At 45.1% G+C, this 17,286-nt stretch overlaps 1 protein-coding gene and 1 pseudogene across 12 annotated transcripts in view; one reads left to right on the top strand and one right to left on the bottom strand.

Annotated features, from left to right (window-relative positions):
• Nucleotides 1-17,286, bottom strand: part of ATP2B4 (ATPase plasma membrane Ca2+ transporting 4) — a 114,875-nt gene that overhangs the window by 70,834 nt on the left and 26,755 nt on the right. Inside the window, exon 2 of one of the 12 annotated variants that reach the window (XM_065539961.1) lies at nucleotides 1,426-1,617. The exons of the other annotated variants lie outside the window; for them this stretch is intronic. The gene's annotated coding sequence lies outside the window, so the exon portion shown is untranslated. The remainder of the gene's footprint in view (nucleotides 1-1,425; nucleotides 1,618-17,286) is intronic. 12 annotated transcript variants of the gene reach the window in all.
• LOC102145701 (ribosome biogenesis protein NSA2 homolog) lies at nucleotides 11,453-13,576 on the top strand (annotated as a pseudogene).

The following is a 17,286-nucleotide window of genomic DNA, read 5'->3' as shown; positions in this document are numbered from 1 at the left end:
ATGTGCTGAGAAGCAAGTCAGGTACTTGTGGGGCTGTCACAGCCAGCACCAACCCAGGGCCCATCTGTGTCACTGGGGTCACGGATGATGGGTCAAAGGCATATGGGACCAGATTCCATGAGCCAATCTGCATTATCCCCAATCCATCTGGAGCTTGCTTGTCTAAGTCAAACATTTATGCAGGAACTAACTACACTGGAGGTAGAGATAAACAGCTAACATTGAAGACTCTAGGTAGGGGAGGGGGAGGGATAGGAGAATATTCCCATGGATTAAATACAAAAGTCAGTTACAGTAACTACAGCCTTCTAAAAAATGAAAAAACAAAACAAACCACCAAAGTCAGGATGTAGTGTGCTCAGCCAAGCTCCCAATCTAGCATAAATAGAGGAGTGGCTTGTTGAAGGAAGTGGCCAGGAGACTAGACAGATTGAAAAGGCACCTGGGGCTACAGTCCGACCCTGGCTCCTTTCAGGGTTCCCAAGGAAGCTGACAACTCAAGAACTGAACACAATAAGCTAGTCCTACCCAACTACAAGCTGCAAGATGGCTCCACTGTTCCACCTCCGTTCCACTCTGAGCCTACAGAGCGTGGTGGGGAATAGACATATGGACGCTAAAATCCAACCCCTGGTGACAGGCTGCTTTCTTCTCTCTTTCCCCATCACTACACAAGGACTCGCAGAGGAGGAGTAGCATCATGCATCCTATCCAAGCAGAGTGAAACTTTCGTAGGCATCTCATGCTATTTGCCTAACATTTGCTTCTGCAGAAGATTGCCAGAGCAAGCTTCCCCCCAGTTCCTCCAGTCTAACACGCCCTGGCCAGCTGTTCCAAATTAGCAAGATCTTCATCACCAGAGAAGGATCTTTTTCAGTGTGGGGGGAGGGGGTTGCTTTCCTCCCTTTAGGGTTCCTGTCACTGGGCCCTCTCTCTGTAAGCAGCCAGATCCTCAGAGAAGCTGAGGACACGCCAGCCAGCTCTCTTCCCTCCCTCCTCCAATGGCCAGCCCAAGAAAGAGAGCGCGCTCCTTCATGCGGGGGAAGTCCCATGGCAGTGAGGCTATGGAAATTTTGCCGTCTAAGGCTGTGGAATTCTTCCACTGGGCTCCTGCAGTTAATCATCGCAGCTCCCTGGATTCCCAACTTTGGGCTTTAAAAGGTAGCACCCGAGCAAGAAGGACAAACATATCGAGAAGAAAGAAAAAAAAGTTGGTGTAAGCGAAAAGATAACTACCTCCAACGCTTGTCTACTGAGTAACTGAGTAATTGTGAGAAGCGGAAAGAAGAAAAGAGCACAGGAAAAATAAGTATAGACCACACTCCAGAACATCACTCCAGATTCCCAGCGAAAGCTGCCCAGATCCACTCTCTAGAACCTACACAGAACATTGCTCCTTTGCTAATGTACTTGTAGAAGGATTACCTACGGTTGCTTTGTTTGAAACTTTCTCCTCTCAGCAGATCACCGGCTTCTGTCCCCCTTTGGAAAAAAGTGCTAGAGGCCGGGCACGGTGACTCACGCCTGTAATCCCAGCATTGTGGGAGGCTGAGGTGGGCAGATCGCTTGAATCCAGGAGTTCGAGACCAGCCGGAGCAACATGGTGAAACCCCATCTCTACAAAATATACAAAAATTAGCCAGGCATGCTGGTGCACACCTACAGTCCCAGCTACTCTGAAGGCTGAGGTGGGAGGATCTCCTGAACCCTGGAGGCAGAGGTTGCCGTGAGTGGAGATAGCACCACTGCACTCCAGCCTGGATGACAAAGTGAGACCCTATCTTAAAACAAAACAAAACAAAACAAAAACAGAAAGGTGCTAGAGAGCTCACAGTTGTGAGTACACAGCTCTCAAATATTAACTTCCAAGATGCTCAAGGTGGCTTCTTAGGCCAGGTTGTCATGGTTTCCAAGACCACAAACAGAAGTTTGGTTCAAAAGAAGGGCAGGAAGGGAATTGCCTTTTTCTCCCTAAAGGAATAGTTTCTAGAGCCAAGATGAAAGGGGGATATGGCAAAAGGAAGAGAAGTTTCCATAACAGGGCAAAGAAAATGGACAGTCTTGAGAGTTCAATTTTTCCTGGTGAGCATAGGGAGAGAGGCCTCATGTGTAGGATTATAAGGCCCTATTCAGAGGGTGAGATAAGCCTAGGAGGTTAATAGGAAGAGGAGTCAGCTTTCAACTATATTAAATGTGCACACAACCAAACCTAGGAGGCAGGAAGAACAGAGGCCAAAATTAAGCTGCTTTGGGAAGGCGAAGGCCCTCCAAAGACTCTGAATTTTGCCTGCAAGAGGGCAATTGAGATAATTATCCCCAGAAGTGATGTGTGGAGGTGCTGTTTCCAGAATTGAGGCCTGCCTTGCTGTCCACCCCCTGCAGGTCCCCTGGTCAGGACTCTTTCAACTCTCATTTCAAAGGAGCCAGAGGAGGAGAACATTGTAAGAAACCAAAATGCTACCATTCCTCCCAGCAGGAGCTGTCAGCTGAGTGCGGCCACCTGGCCCAGGAATTCCCTTTCAGACTCATGGGCAGCTCTCTGCGGCTTATGAGAATCCCCTTGGATGCTTCCTCCTGAGCTGGTGCCAGCTTGGAAAGGAGACAGAGTTGCTCACCGCTCTGCTATACCCAGAAGCAGCAACGGTGGCACCACTGTAGGTTAATTACCACGTATGCTCCACCACCTTCTCAAAGCAGACAGGGGCCAGGGTGGGCTGACCACAAGCTAGGAGGCAGGTCAGACCTGTCACAATTTTATCACCAGTAACAATACTAGCCAATAAGTTCCAGGTCTTTTCAGGGAGCAGGTCCCCTACTTTTCCCACCAACTACGTCAAACAAGAATCCCATAATCATAGCAACGTAGATGGAAAAGTCTAAACAAATCCCCTCATTTTACATTTAAGCACATACGAGTCAAATATTATGCTGAGCACTGGATAAAAAGGCTAGACAATCTTTTTTTTTTTTTTTTTTTTTTAGATGGAGTCTAGCTCTGTCACCAGGTTGGAGTGCACTGCTGTGATTTTGGCTCACTGCAACCTCCGCCTGCCAGGTTCAAGTGATTCTCCTGCCTCAGCCTCCTGAGTAGCTGGGACTACAGGCATGCACCACTATGCCTGGCTAATTTCTGTATTTTTAGTAGAGACAGGGTTTCACCATATTGGCCAGGCTGGTCTCGAACTCCTGACCTCATGATCCGCCTGCCTCGGCCTCCCAAAGTGTTGGGATTATAGGCGTGAGCCACCGAGCCAGGCCAAGGCTACACAATCTTGATGGGAAAGCAGGACAGGGGAAGAGACATCTGAGGCAAAGAAGTCTGTATTGGGTGTCAAAGGAAGGGCAGAAACATCTCCCGTGCCTGCTTGCCTGTGCCTACCCAAAACCTCTAGGTTTTCCCCTGCCGCCAGCTTGTGGTCATCAAGCTGCTGCAGGAGAGAGCTCATCACAGCGTGGGCCTCTCCTTCAGCCTGAGCAGAAGGGGACCTTCTCTTTCCAGAGCTGCTATATACAGTCAGGTAGCATGTGCCCTGAACATGGGCACCAGGTAAGGAGGTGGTTTGGGAGATGAAATCCACCCAAAGTTTTGCCAGATGGGCCTTGCACCTGTGGGCTATATTCACCTTTCTAAAATCTTTCAAAGTAACTTAAGGACTAGCAGGTGCAGTTAACCATCAACCTGGCATTCCCTTGGGTCACCAAATCCTGAAAAATATCTCAGGAAGAAAATCAGAAGTGAATGCAGTTTGACCTGGGGATGCACCAGAGGCAGGGCTGAAGATGCGAAAGCAGGCAGCCCTGTGGGGTCTCTGCACCCGGGCCAGGCTCCTGCCCCTCACAGCTCACAGGCTCTCCTGTGACAGTCCTTCCCAAGTAGCACCAGTGCCTCTCAGCCAACCCTCCTCCAAATCCATTCTCCCTGAGCCTTCGTTTCCTCATCTAAAAAAATGGGGATCAAAAAGTCATCTACCCCATACCAAAGTTGAAAGGATTATTACTTTTTTCATGTGCAATGGCCCTTGCCCTTGGATGAAGATCAAGTATCTTAAAAAACCATTGAACAGTGAGGCACACTGCCTCTGCCCCTCTGTCAGAGCCTCCCCGTGCCTCTGGCCACCGTGTTCCTATACTTTCCAGTCCTGGGTCTGGACCCTTGGCTCTGTGTACCAGGAGGACATTGGTACTCCCCATTCACAGACTTCTCCAGAATCTCTAATTTTTGAAGCAATATCTGTGGAATCTGTCTGTCTGAGGTTCCTTTTTAAGTGGTGTCAGCAAGACTGAGTAAAAAGACAGAAAAAGTTCATGACAGTAAAAGAACTCTGTGTTAAGAACTCACATTTGGGTAATGCTTCACAGTTTTCAAAGCACTCTGACATTTGATCTTTGCGACAATCTTTTCAGCTAGACAGGACTGACAATATCGTTCTTTGACAGATTTTATAACATATGGTCTTAAAGGTGAGGTGACTCACTCAATTAAGGCCATTCAACCACAGGAAGAGCATAGAAGAAGCTAAGGTTTACTCCATACTACAAGGTCCTAAGAGAAAGTGGAGAGAAGAGGCTGGGCACGGTGGCTCATGCCTGTAATCCCAGACACTCAGGAGGCTGAGGCAAGAGGATCACTTGAGGACAGGAGTTTGAGACTAGCCTGGGCAATACAGTGAGACACCATCTCTACAAAAAATAAAAAAGTAGCTGGGCGTGGTAGCATGTGCCTGTAGTCCCCACTACTTAGGAGGCTGAGGAGGGAGGATTGCTTGAGCCCAGGAGTTTGAAGCTGCAGTAAGCTATGATCATACCACTGCACTCTAGCATGGTGACAGAACAAGACCTGGCTTAAAAAGAAAAAAAAAAAAGAGAGAGAGCAGCCTGTATAAAATAGTGGGATAATTCTAGGCCCAACCCAGGACATTGGAGCTAGGGATTCGTGTCCTGATGAGCTCAGAGGATTAATACAGGTTCTCCTACTTCCTCTCAGAGGTAACAGTGAGACATGCTGAATGTACGTGTGATGTCTGTGTGTGTCATTCTTCTTGGCCATGGACACCTTGAGGGTACAGTTTGTGGTCTAGATGGAGGCGGTACACTTCCTGGTGTGGTGCTGAGGTACAAAAGGGAGGGAACAAAAAAGGGTGGAGGGAGATTAGAGAAAGAAAGGAAGAGGGCTTTTTCCCTTAGGGAATTCCCAGTCCGCACAATTCTAAATAAAGAAGACAGGATACACCCATATTAAGAAGGCCTATGATTATAGTACAGCACATCCAGAAATATTGAAGTGCATCGGGACCAGGAAAGACAAAGACTGACAAGGGGAAGAAATGCAAAAAACAGAAGCAAATACAAACCCGAAACATATAAACGGGAAACAAAATGTTGCTCTAGAGTCTTTCCACCCTTTAAAGGCCTTCAGTATTGAAAGGAGGGAATCTTTAAGGTCAACAATAGGGTCTTTCCCTAGGAAGGCAAGCAAAGGCAAGATTGTGGCCCCAGATAATCACTTCTCTCTAGCTAGCACTTCTGGGTTCAGATGATGTCATGCGCATTAAGTATTTGTCGAGAAAAGAGACCTCTGGAAGGGTAAAACCTCAGGACGGAGTTTATAAACAGCACACTCAACTCCACCTGTCTTCCACCATCTAGGAGAGTGACCCTCCTCAGTTTCCTGCTACAAAGAAAGAGCAGGCTATTCTCTTCATATTACTGCAAAGGATGATATACCCAAAAAATGTGATTAAAAAAAGGAGGGCCTCCATGGGCAGATGAATGGACAAACAAGTGTGGCACATCCATACAATGCAATTATTATTCAAGGAAGGACGTTCTGACACATGCTGCCACACGGATGAACCTTGAAGACATTATGCTAAGTGAAATAAGCCAGTTGCACACACACAAATAAATAGGGTATAATTCTATTCATATGAAGTATGTAGAATAGGCAAATTCATCGAGACAGGAAGTAGAGTGGAGGTTCCCAGGGGCTGGATGGAGTGAGGAATGGGCATTATTGTTTAATGGGTACAGAGTTTCAGTTTGGGATGAAGGAGAAGTTCTAGACGTGGATGATGGTGATGGGAACCCTACACTGGGAATGTAGTTAGTACCACTGAACGGTCTACTTAAAAAGGGTTAAGATAAGCTGGGTGCGGTGGTTCATGCCTGTAATCCCAACACTTTGGGAGGCTGAGGCGGGTGGATCACGAGGTCAGGAGTTCAAGAACAGCCTGGCCAATATGGTGAAACCCTGTCTCTACTAAAAATACAAAAATTAGGCCGGGCGTGTTGGCTCACGCCTGTAATCCCAGCACTTTGGGAGGCCGAGGCGGGCAGATCACGAGGTCAAGAGATCGAGACCATCCTGGCTAACACGGTGAAACCTTGTCTCTACTAATAATAGAAAAAGAAATTAGCTGGGCATGGTGGCAGGCACCTGTAGTCCCAGCTACTAGGGAGGCTGAGGCAGGAGAATGGCATGAACCCGGGAGGCAGACCTTGCAGTGAGCTGAGATTGTGCCACTGCACTCCAGCCTGGGCGAGACAGCGAGACTCCATCTCAAAAAAAAAAAAAAAAAATTAGCTGGGCATGGTGGAGTGTGACTGTAGTCCTAGCTGCTCGGGAGGCTGAGGCAGGAGAATCACTTGAACCTGGGAGGTGAAGGTTGCAGTGAGCCAAGATCATGCCACTGCACTTCAGCCTGGGGGACTGAGTGAGACTCTCTCAACAACAACAACAACAAAATGGTTAAGATGGCAAATTTTATGTTCTGTATATTTTATCACAGTAAAAAATAAATAAATAAATAAATAAATAAATAAATAAATAAATAAAAATAGGAGAAGAAAGAAGAGCAGATGGAAGACTCATGCTGGTATAGACAGGTGAGAAGGGTGGAGAAGGGAAGAGCAGAGCTAAGTTCCAGACGTGGGACCAGCAGCTGCTGTCAGCGGGGCTCAGACCCATTGTGGTAATGGAGGTGCAGGCCAGTGGGGCACAGGTCAGTCACCACAGACATGCCCAGGGCTGGGAGCCCACACAGAGCCTGGCACAACATCAAAGAACTCAAGGGACCTGGCAAAGCTGAGTGACAAGGCAAAGGGGTGGAGAAACAGACTGGGCTTTCTGAATACCATGCAGTGTGTTTGTGTGTGGTGGGGGACAATGGTGGGAGTGCACTGAGGGTGGTGGGCATAAGATAGACAAATCACCTTTTTAAAGAGCAGGAGAGAGGCATCTGTGTTCATCCTCTCCTCTCCCAAAGTCACCCTATCATCAGCTCAGAGAACACAGGCACCTGGTTAGAGCAGGTACAGCTAAGGCTTTCTTGATCCAAGACGGAGAAGTAAGTCTCCAGGCTTTTTGATCACTCTGTATTAGTATCTCATCTGATCCTCTCAACGACCTTGGGAAATGGGTCATATCACTCCCATTCTACAGAGGAGAAAACTGGCTACATAATTTGTCTAGGCTCACACAGTAAGAAGACAAGCCAGAATCCAAACCCAACTTTGGCAGAAGCCACACTTTTTTCATAATACTGCCTTTGAGTTGCTTTCCAGACATGAGAGCTCTCCTTCTCAGTGATCATTCATCTCTTAAAGTATGGTACAGTGATTAAGAGCGTAAGCTCCGTGGAGAGACGGCCCAAATCCCAGATCCACCACCACCATCACTATCCATTTGACCTTGGGAAAGTTTTTTTTTTTTTTTTAAGACCAAGTTTCTCTTTTGTTGCCCTGGCTGGAGTGCAGTGGCGTGATCTCAGCTCACTGCAATCTCTGCCTCCTCGGTTCAAGCAATTCTCCTGCCTTGGCCTCCCAAGTAGCTGGAACTAGAGGGCCACCCCACCATGCCCGGCTAATTTTTGTATTTTCAGTAGAGAGAGGGTTTCACCATGTCGCCAGGCTGGTCTCAAACTCCTGACCTCAAGTGATCCGCCCACCTCGGCCTCCCAAAGTGCTGGGATTACAGGCATGAGGCACCGCGCCCAGTCCCCATGCTCTTCTTCTTCTTTATTTTTTTTTTTTGAGACAGAGTCTCACTCTTGCTAGGCTGGAGTACAATGGTGCAATCTTGGCTCACTGCAACCTCCATCTCCCAGTTCAAGCGATTCTGCTGCCTCAGCCTCCCAAGTAGCTGGGACTATAGGTGCTCACTACCATGCCCAGCTAATTTTTGTATTTTCAGTAGAGACGGGGTTTCACCATGTTGGCCAGGCTGGTCTCGATCTCTTGACCTCATGCTCTGCCCACCTTGGCCTCACAAAGTGCTGGGATTACAGGTGTGAGCCACCACGCCCAGGCCTCCCCCCACCCCCCACCTCCGTTCTCTTCTTACTGCTCCCTAGGAGCCTATTTATCTGCTGTTACACTGAACTGGGACCTCATTTTTTATCTCCACCACCCCAAGTGATGCATTCTCACCCCAATGGCATGCATTCTCACAAGTTTCCAACCTACTGCCTTTTGTGATAGCTATTTTTATCCCCTTTCAAGAATTGAAGGAACTGAGACCTAAAGCCCTACAGTTAACTTGTGGCGAAACTGGACCATAAACCCAGGTCCAAAAAACCCATGTTCTTGGCTGTTACATGATGTTTTGGCATCAGAGACAAAAAATCTACCACATGGTAAAGGGGAAAGTAGCTTGGGTTGAATTTCAAATACTTGGATTGGAATCCAAGCTCTGTGACCTCGGACAAGTTTCTGGTTTTTTTTTTGTTTTGTTTTGTTTTGTTTTTTTTGAGATGGAGTCTTGCTCTGCCGCCCAAGCTGGAGTGCAGTGGCATGATCTTGGCTCACTCCACCCTCCGCCTCCCAGGTTCAAGCGATTCCTGCCTCAGCCTCCTGAGTAGCTGAGATTACACCACTACGCCCGGCTAATTTTTTGTATTTTTAGTAGAAACAGGGTTTCACCATTTTGGCCAGGCTGGTCTTTAACTCCTGACCTCGTGATCCACCCGCCTTGGCCTCCCAAAGTGCTGGGATTACAGGCATGAGCCACCACGCCCTGCTATTTATATATGTTTTTTAGCTATAGGGTCTCACTCTGCCACCCAGGCTGGATGGAGCAATCTTCCCGCTTCAGCCTCCCCAGTAGCTAGAACTACAGGCATGCACCACCATGCCTAGCTAATTTTTATTTTTATTTTTTGAGCCAGGGTCTTGCTCTGTTACTCAGGCTGGAATGCAGTGGCATGATCAGAACTCACTGAAGCCTTGGCCTCTGGGCTCAAGTGATCCTCACACCTCAGCCTCCTTTGTAGACTACAGGGGTGTGCCACCATGCCTGGCTTAATTTTTAAATGTTTTTGTAGAGACAAGGTTTTGCTATGTGGTCCAGGCTTGTCTCAAACTCCTGGGCTCAAGTGATCCTCCTACCTCAGCCTCCTTTGTAGACTACAGGGGTGTGCCACCATGCCTGGCTAATTTTTTAATGTTTTTGTAGAGACAAGGTTTTGCTATGTGGTCCAGGCTGATCTCAAACTCCTAGGCTCAAGTGATCCTCTCACCTCTGCCTCCCAAAGTGCTGGGATTATGGGTGTGAGCCACTGCACCTGTCCAGAAACTATAATTTTAAATGCCTGCTTTGGGCTTGTCATTCTGACATATATTACATGAAATTATAAAGATTAATGATTCAAAGTGATTAATATAAGAGCTATTCAAGAAATGGTAATATTATTTTCTTCTATATCACAACATTTTTTTTTTTAACTGACACATTTCCTGTCATTTTCATTTGTATTTCCTTTTCATTTTTCTTCCCCTCTGCTAGTTTGGAAGTTACATTATACCAAGTTTTGAGTATTAGCCTAGAAATCTTAACATGTATTAGCCTAGAAATCTTAACATAAAGACTTCTAATAATCAATATCTTTAATTTTTTCTGTAGAAAATATAAGGATCTTAGAACACTTAAACTCCAATTACTATATTCACCTTCCAATTTTTTTTTTTTTCAGATGCAGGATCGCTCTGTCACCCAGGCTGGAGTGGTGCAGTGGCGCGATCTAGGCTCACTGCAACCTCCGCCTCCTGGGTTCAAGCGATTCTCCTGCCTCAGCCTCCTGAGTAGCTGGGATTACAGGCATGTGCCACCACGCCCAGCTAACTTTTATATTTTTAGTAGAGACAGGGTTTCACCATGTTAGCCAGAATGGTCTCAATCTCCTGACCTTGTAATCCGCCCTCCTTGGCCTCCCAAAGTGCTGGGACTACAGGTGTGAGGTACCGCGCCTGGCCTCTCCTTCCAATTTATATGCTATAGTTACTGAGGATTTTAATTATACCTTCATTTTATTCATATCTATTAGACATTTTTATATTTCTTGTCTTTGACATCAATATTTAGATTTCACTCCATGTTTACCATTTTATTTGCTCATCATCCCTTGTTTTTATTTATTTATTTATTTATTTATTTATTTATTTATTTATTTATTGAGACAGGGTCTTCCTCTGTTGACCAGGGTGGAGGGCAGTGGTGCCATCATAGCTCACTGCAGACTGAATCTCCTGGGCTCAAGTGATCCTCCCACCTCAGTCTCCCAAGTAGCTGGGACTACAGGCCTGCATCATCATGCCAGGCTTTTATTTATCTATTTTTAAATTTTTATTAGAGATGAGGTCTATTTTGCCCAGGCTGTTCTTGAACTCCTGAGCCCAAAAGATCCTTTCATCTTGGTTTCCCAGAATGCTAGGACTATAAGGCATGAGCCACAGTGCCCAGTCCATCATCCCTTCTTGAATCTTAGACTTTCCTTTTAGTACAGGCATACCTCAGAGACATTGCAGGTTCCAGACCACTGCAATAAGGCAAGTTCCTGGTTATTTATTACTTTTTTGGTTTGTCAATGCATATAAAAGTTATGTCTACACAATACTATAGTCTATTAAGTGTTTTTATGGTTAAAAAACACAATGTGACTACCTTAATTAAAATATATTTTGTGTTAAAAATGCTAATGATCGGCCATGGCTCACGCCTGTAATCCTAGCACTTTGGGAGGTTGAGCGGGGCAGATCACTTGAGGTCAGGAGTTCAAGGCCAGCCTGACCAACATGGTGAAACCCTGTCTCTACTAAAAATATTTTTTAAGGCCGGGTGCAGTGGCTCACGCTTGTAATCTCAGCACTTTGGGAGGCCAACGCAGGCAGATCACGAGGTCAGGAGATTGAGACCATCCTGGCTAACACAGTGAAACCCCGTCTCTACTAAAAAAATACAAAAAAAAAAAAAATTAGCCGGGCGTGGTGGTGGGCACCTGTAGTCCCAGCTACTCAGGAGGCTGAGGCAGGAGGATGGCGTGAACCCGGGAGGCGGAGCTGGTAGTGAGCCGAGATCGCGCCACTGCACTCTAGGCTGGGCGACAGAGCGAGACTCTATCTCAAAAAACAAAACAAACAAAAAAAAATTATATATATATATATATATATTTAAAAAAGGGTGAGCCTTTCTTGTCCCGGCCTGCACGGTATGGGTTCATGGGTCTCTGAGACCTTAAAATTGAGAGCGTTTTTGCACTCCAGGGGCTGCTCCTGGCGGCTCTGTGGCCGTCACCATGCCACAGAACAAATATATTGAATTACACCGTAAACACTATGGATACCATTTGGAATACCATGAGAAAAAGAGAAAGAAGGAAAGTCGAGAGGCTCATGAATGTTCAAAGAAGGCAAAGAAGATGATTGGTCTGAAGGCTAAGCTTTACCATAAACAGCATCATGCTGAGAAAATACAAATGAAAAAGACTATCAAGATGCATGAAAAGAGAAACACCAAACAAGAGAAGGATGAAAAGACTCCACAGGGAGCAGGACCTGCCTGTCTGCTGGACAGAGAGGGACAATCTCGAGCTGAAGTACTTTCCAATATGATTAAACAGAAACGAAAAGAGAAGGTGGGAAAATGGGAAGTCCCTCTGCCTAAAGTACGTGCCCAGGGAGAAACAGCAGTATTAAAAGTTATTCGAACAGGAAAGAGAAAGAAGAAGGCATGGAAGAGGATGGTTACTAAAGTCTGCTTTGTTGGAGATGGCTTTACAAGAAAACCACCTAAATATGAAAGATTCACCAGGCCAATCTGCGTTTCAAGAAAGCCCATGTAACACATCCTGAACTGAAAGCCACTTGGGCCGGGCGCGGTGGCTCAAGCCTGTAATCCCAGCACTTTGGGAGGCCGAGGCGGGCGGATCACGAGGTCAGGAGATCGAGACCATCCTGGCTAACACAATGAAACCCCGTCTCCACTAAAAATACAAAAAAATTAGCCGGGCGTGGTGGCGGCGCCTGTAGTCCCAGCTACTCGGGAGGCTGAGGCAGGAGAATGGCGGGAACCCGGGAGGCGGAGCTTGCAGTGAGCCGAGATCGCGCCACTGCACTCCAGCCTGGGCGACAGAGCCAGACTCCGCCTCAAAAAAAAAAGAAAGAAAGCCACTTGGTGTAAAAAAGAATCCCTCATCCCCACTGGACACAGCTTTGGGTGTTATTACCAAAGGTACTGTCATTGAGGTAAATATGAGCGAATTGGACCTTGTGACACAAGGAGGCAAAGTTATTTGGGGAAAATATGCTCAGGTTAACAACAATCCTAAAAATGATGGATGCATAAATACAGTCTTACTGGTTTGACAGCAATTTCATATATAATTATTGAGGACTACACACCAACTGAAAAAACTGCCATTACTGTAATGTTTCTACCAAACAGTCATACATGTCTGCAATCAAGAGATTTACTACATTGTAAACATTCAAACGGTCCAGTCTTATAAATGGTCTTTATTTTGAAATCTGTTTAGACCACATGTTCATAAAATTGAATGACTGAATTGAATGTTCATAAAATTCAATTGAAAAAAAAGCAAATATACAAATATCCTACTTCATCAATATCTGCATTTATGAGTGGGTATTCAGCAATTTCCTGAAAAACTACCAGTGTCCGTTGAAAATGCTTTTCAAAAAGGTTAATACACACTTAATTATGTGCCTGAGAATTTAACTGAAGTATCTTCTACCTCATTCATCATTAATCCTAAAAAAGGTAACATTAATACAGATGTTAAGTTTACAATGTTTATACTAAAAGTATGTGAGGAGACACAAAGTTCAGAACTCTTAGAGAAATCTTCTCACCTGTGAAATCCTTAACTTCTGAATACAGCAAAGGTCCAGTGAATTCACATTCTAAACATTTTTTTCGTCTCATTTACCACGTATAATAACACCTACTTGGCACTATTTTCTACTCGAATCATGAAAATGAAAAAAAATACTAAAGTCTTTGTACTTTGTTAGCATTTTCTGTATTCTAAACAGCATATTTCTGCTTTCAGAATGGTATTAAGAATTAGTTTAAGCAACTCCAGCTAAGTTTTAAAAGGAAAAAAGAAGACTGCACTGATTCTCTGAGGAGAAATTTATTTGTAGTTACTTAGATGATGTAAAAAAGTAAGGTTTTTTTTCACTGGTGAAAGCACTTTTGTTATCTGTGATATGTTGTGGCTTTAAGGATGGCTATATATTACATTAATCTATTAATCACCAAAAAAAAAAAAAAAAAAAAAAAAAGCTGGGCGTGGTGGCACATGTAATCCCAGCCACTCGGGAGGCTGAGGTGAGAGAGTCGCTTGAACCCAGGAGGCGAAGGTTGCAGTAAGCCGAGATCGCACCACTGCACTCTAGCCTGAGCAACAGAGTGAGACTCCGTCTCGAAAAACAAAAACAAAAAACCAATGTTAATGAACATCTGAGCCTTCAGGAAGTGATAATCTTTTTGCTGGTGGAGAGTCTTGTTCTAATGTGGATGGCTGCTTACTGATGGGTGGGGTAGCTGTGATGATTTCTTTAAATAAGACAATAACAAAGTTTGCTGCATTGACTGACTCTTTAGTGAGACTTCTCTATAGCATGTGATGCTATTTGACAGCATTTTTTCCTTTTCTTTCTTTTCTTATTTTATTATTATTATTATTATTATTATTTGAGATGGAGTCTTACTATGTTGCCCAGGCTGGAGTAAAGTGACACGATCTGAGCTCACTGCAACCTCCACCTCCCAGGTTCAAGCAATTCTCCTGCCTCAGCCTTCCAAGTAGTTGGGATTACAGGAATGCACCACCACACCTGGTTAATTTTTGTATTTTTAGTAGAGACAGGGTTTCTCCATGTTGGCCAGGCTGGTCTCGAACTCTTGACCTCAGGTGATCCACCTGCCTGGGCCTCCCAAAGTGCTGGGATTACAGGTGTGAGCCACCGTGCCCAGCCTCTTTTTTTACATCCTCATGAAGGACTGATATTTGATAGCATTTTACCACAGTAGAACTTCTTTCAAAATTGGAGTCAATCCTCTCAAACCCTGCAGCTGCTTTATCAACTATGTTTATGTAATATTCTAAATCCTTTGTTGTCACTTCAACAGTATTTACAGCATCTTCACCAGGAGTAGATTTCATCTCAAGAAACCACTTTCTTTGCGCATTCCTAAAAAGCAACTCCTCATCTGTTCAAGTTTTAACATGAGATGGCAGCAATTCAGTCATATCCTCAGGTTCTACTTCTAATTCTAGTTCTCTTGCTATTTCCACCATATCTGCAGTTACTTCCTCCACTGAAATCCTGAACCCCTCCAAGTCAGCCATGAGGGTTGGAATCAATGTCTTCCAAACTCCTGTTAATGTTGATATTTTGACTTCCTCCATGAATCATGAATATTCTGTTTCTTTCCTTTTTTTTTTCCAGACAAGGTCTCACTCTGTCACCAGGCTGGAGTGCAGTGGCACAATCATGGCTCACTGCAGCCTCGACCTCTCAGGCCCTAACAATCCTCTCACTTCAGCCTCCTGAGTAACTGAGAGCACAAGAGAACACCACCATGCCTGACTAATTTTTTCACTTTTTGTAGAGACAGGGTCTCCCTGTGTTGCCAGGCTGGTCTCAAACTCCTAGGCTCAAGTGATCCTCCTGCCTCAGCCTCCCAAAATGCTACGATTACAGGCATGAGCCACCATTCCCAGCCCTTGAATGTTCTTTTTTTTTTTTTTTTTTTTTTTGAGACGGAGTCTTGCTCTGTCGCCTAGGCTGGAGTGCAGTGGCGCAATCTCAGCTCACTGCAAGCTCCGCCTCCCGGGTTCACGCCATTCTCCTGCCTCAGCCTCCCGAGTAGCTGGGACTACAGGCGCCCGCCACTGCGCCCGGCTAATTTTTTTCTATTTTTAGTAGAGACGGGGTTTCACCATGGTCTCGATCTCCTGACCTTGTGATCCGCCCGCCTCGGCCTCCCAAAGTGCTGGGATTACAGGCGTGAGCCACCGCGCCCGGCCTGAATGTTCTTAATGGCATCTAGAATGGTGGATTCTTTCCAGAGGTTTTCAATTCATTTTGCCCAGATCCATCAGAGGAATCATTGTCTATGGCAGCTATAGCTTTACAAAATATATTTCTTAAATGATAAGACTTGAAAGTCAAATGTGTTCCTTGTTCCATGAGCTGCAGAACAGATTTTGTGTTAGCAAGCATGAAAACAACATTCATCTCCTTGTATGTCTCCATCAGAGCTCTTGGGTGACCAGGTGCATTGTCAATGAGCAGTAGTATTTTGAAATACTAGTAGTAGGTTTCAACAGTGGGCTTAAAATATTCGGTAAACTGGCCAGGCACGGTGGCTCACGCCTGTAATCCCAACACTTTGGAAGGCTGAGGCAGATGGATCACATGAGATCAGGAATTTGAGACCAGCCTGACCAATATGATGTAACCCTGTCTTTATTAAAAACACAAAAATTAGCCAGGGTGGTGGCGGGCGCCTGTAATCTCAGCTACTTGGGAGGCTGAGACAGGAGAATTGCTTGAACCTGGGAGGCAGAGGTAGCAGTGAGCAGTGAGCAGTGAGACCGCACAATTGCACTCCAGCCTGGGCAACAAGATCGAAACTCCATCTCAAAAGGAAAAATATATATATATATATGTATACAGCAAACCATGCTGTAAATAGATGAGCTGTCATCCAAGCTTTGTTGGATGATAGACCATAGGCAGAATAGATTTAACATAATTATTAAACGCCCTAGAGGCCTGGTGCAGTGGCTCACATCTGTAATCCCAACACTTTGTGAGGCCGAGGAGGGCGGATCACTTGAGGTCAGGAGTTTGAAACCAGCCTGGCCAATATGGTAAAACCCGTCTCTACTAAAAATATAAAAGTTAGCAGGGCGTGGTGGCGGGTGACTGTAATCCCAGCTACTCAGGAGCCTAAGGCAGAAGAATCATTTGAACCTGGAGGGGTGGAAAATAAATAAAGACCCTAGGATTTTCAGAATGGTAAACATTAAACAAATAAAGACCCTAGGATTTTCAGAATGGTAAACATTGACTTTAACTTGAAGTCACCAGCTGCACTGGCCCCTAATGAGAAAGTCAGCTTGTTCTTTGAAACTTTAAAGCCAGGCATTGACTTCTCCTCTCTAGCTATGAAAGTCCTAGATCTTTTTCCAAGAGAAGGCTGTTTTATCTACATTAAAATCTGTTGTTTAGCATAGCCACTGTCACCCATTATCTTAGCCGGATCTTCCGACTAACTTGCTGTGGTTTCTATTTCAGCACTTGCTGCTTCACCTTTATGTTGTGGAGACAGCTTCTCTCGTTAAACCTGAAGAACCAAGCTCTGCTAGCTTCTAACTTTTCTTCTGCAGCTTCCTCCCCTCTGTCAACCTTCACAGCATTGACGAGATTTAGGATCTTGCCTTGGATTAGGCTTCAACTTAAGAGAATGTTGTGGCTGGTTTGATCTTCTAAGCAGACCACTTGAACTTTCTTCCTGTCAGCAAATAAAGCTGTTTTGCTTTATTACTTGCGTGTTAACTGGAGTAGTACTTTTAATTTCCTTCAAGAACATTTTCCTTTATTTACAACTTGGCTAACTGGCACAAGAGGCCTAGCTTTGGGCCTATCTCAGCTTTCAACATGACTTCCTCCGTAGGCCTAATCATTTCTAGCTTTTGATTTATAGTGAGAGACCTGTGACTCTTTCTTTCACATGAACACTTAGAGGCCATTGTAGGGTTATTAACTGGCCTACTTTCAATATTGTTGTGTCTTAGGGAATAGGGAGTCTGCAGGAGAAAGAGAGAGGTGAAGAACAGCTGGTCAGTGAGGCAGTCAGAACATACACATTTGTTGATTAAGTTTGCTGCCTTATATGGGCACCATTTGTAGCACCCCAAAACAATTATATTAGTAACACCAAAAAAATCACTGATCACAAACCATCACAACACATAT

Source organism: Macaca fascicularis, chromosome 1 (genome assembly GCF_037993035.2).
Source record: "Macaca fascicularis isolate 582-1 chromosome 1, T2T-MFA8v1.1".
Classification (NCBI taxonomy): domain Eukaryota; kingdom Metazoa; phylum Chordata; class Mammalia; order Primates; family Cercopithecidae; genus Macaca; species Macaca fascicularis.
The sequence above is the reverse complement of the archived record's forward strand: the minus strand, read 5'-3'. Positions and strand labels throughout refer to the sequence as shown.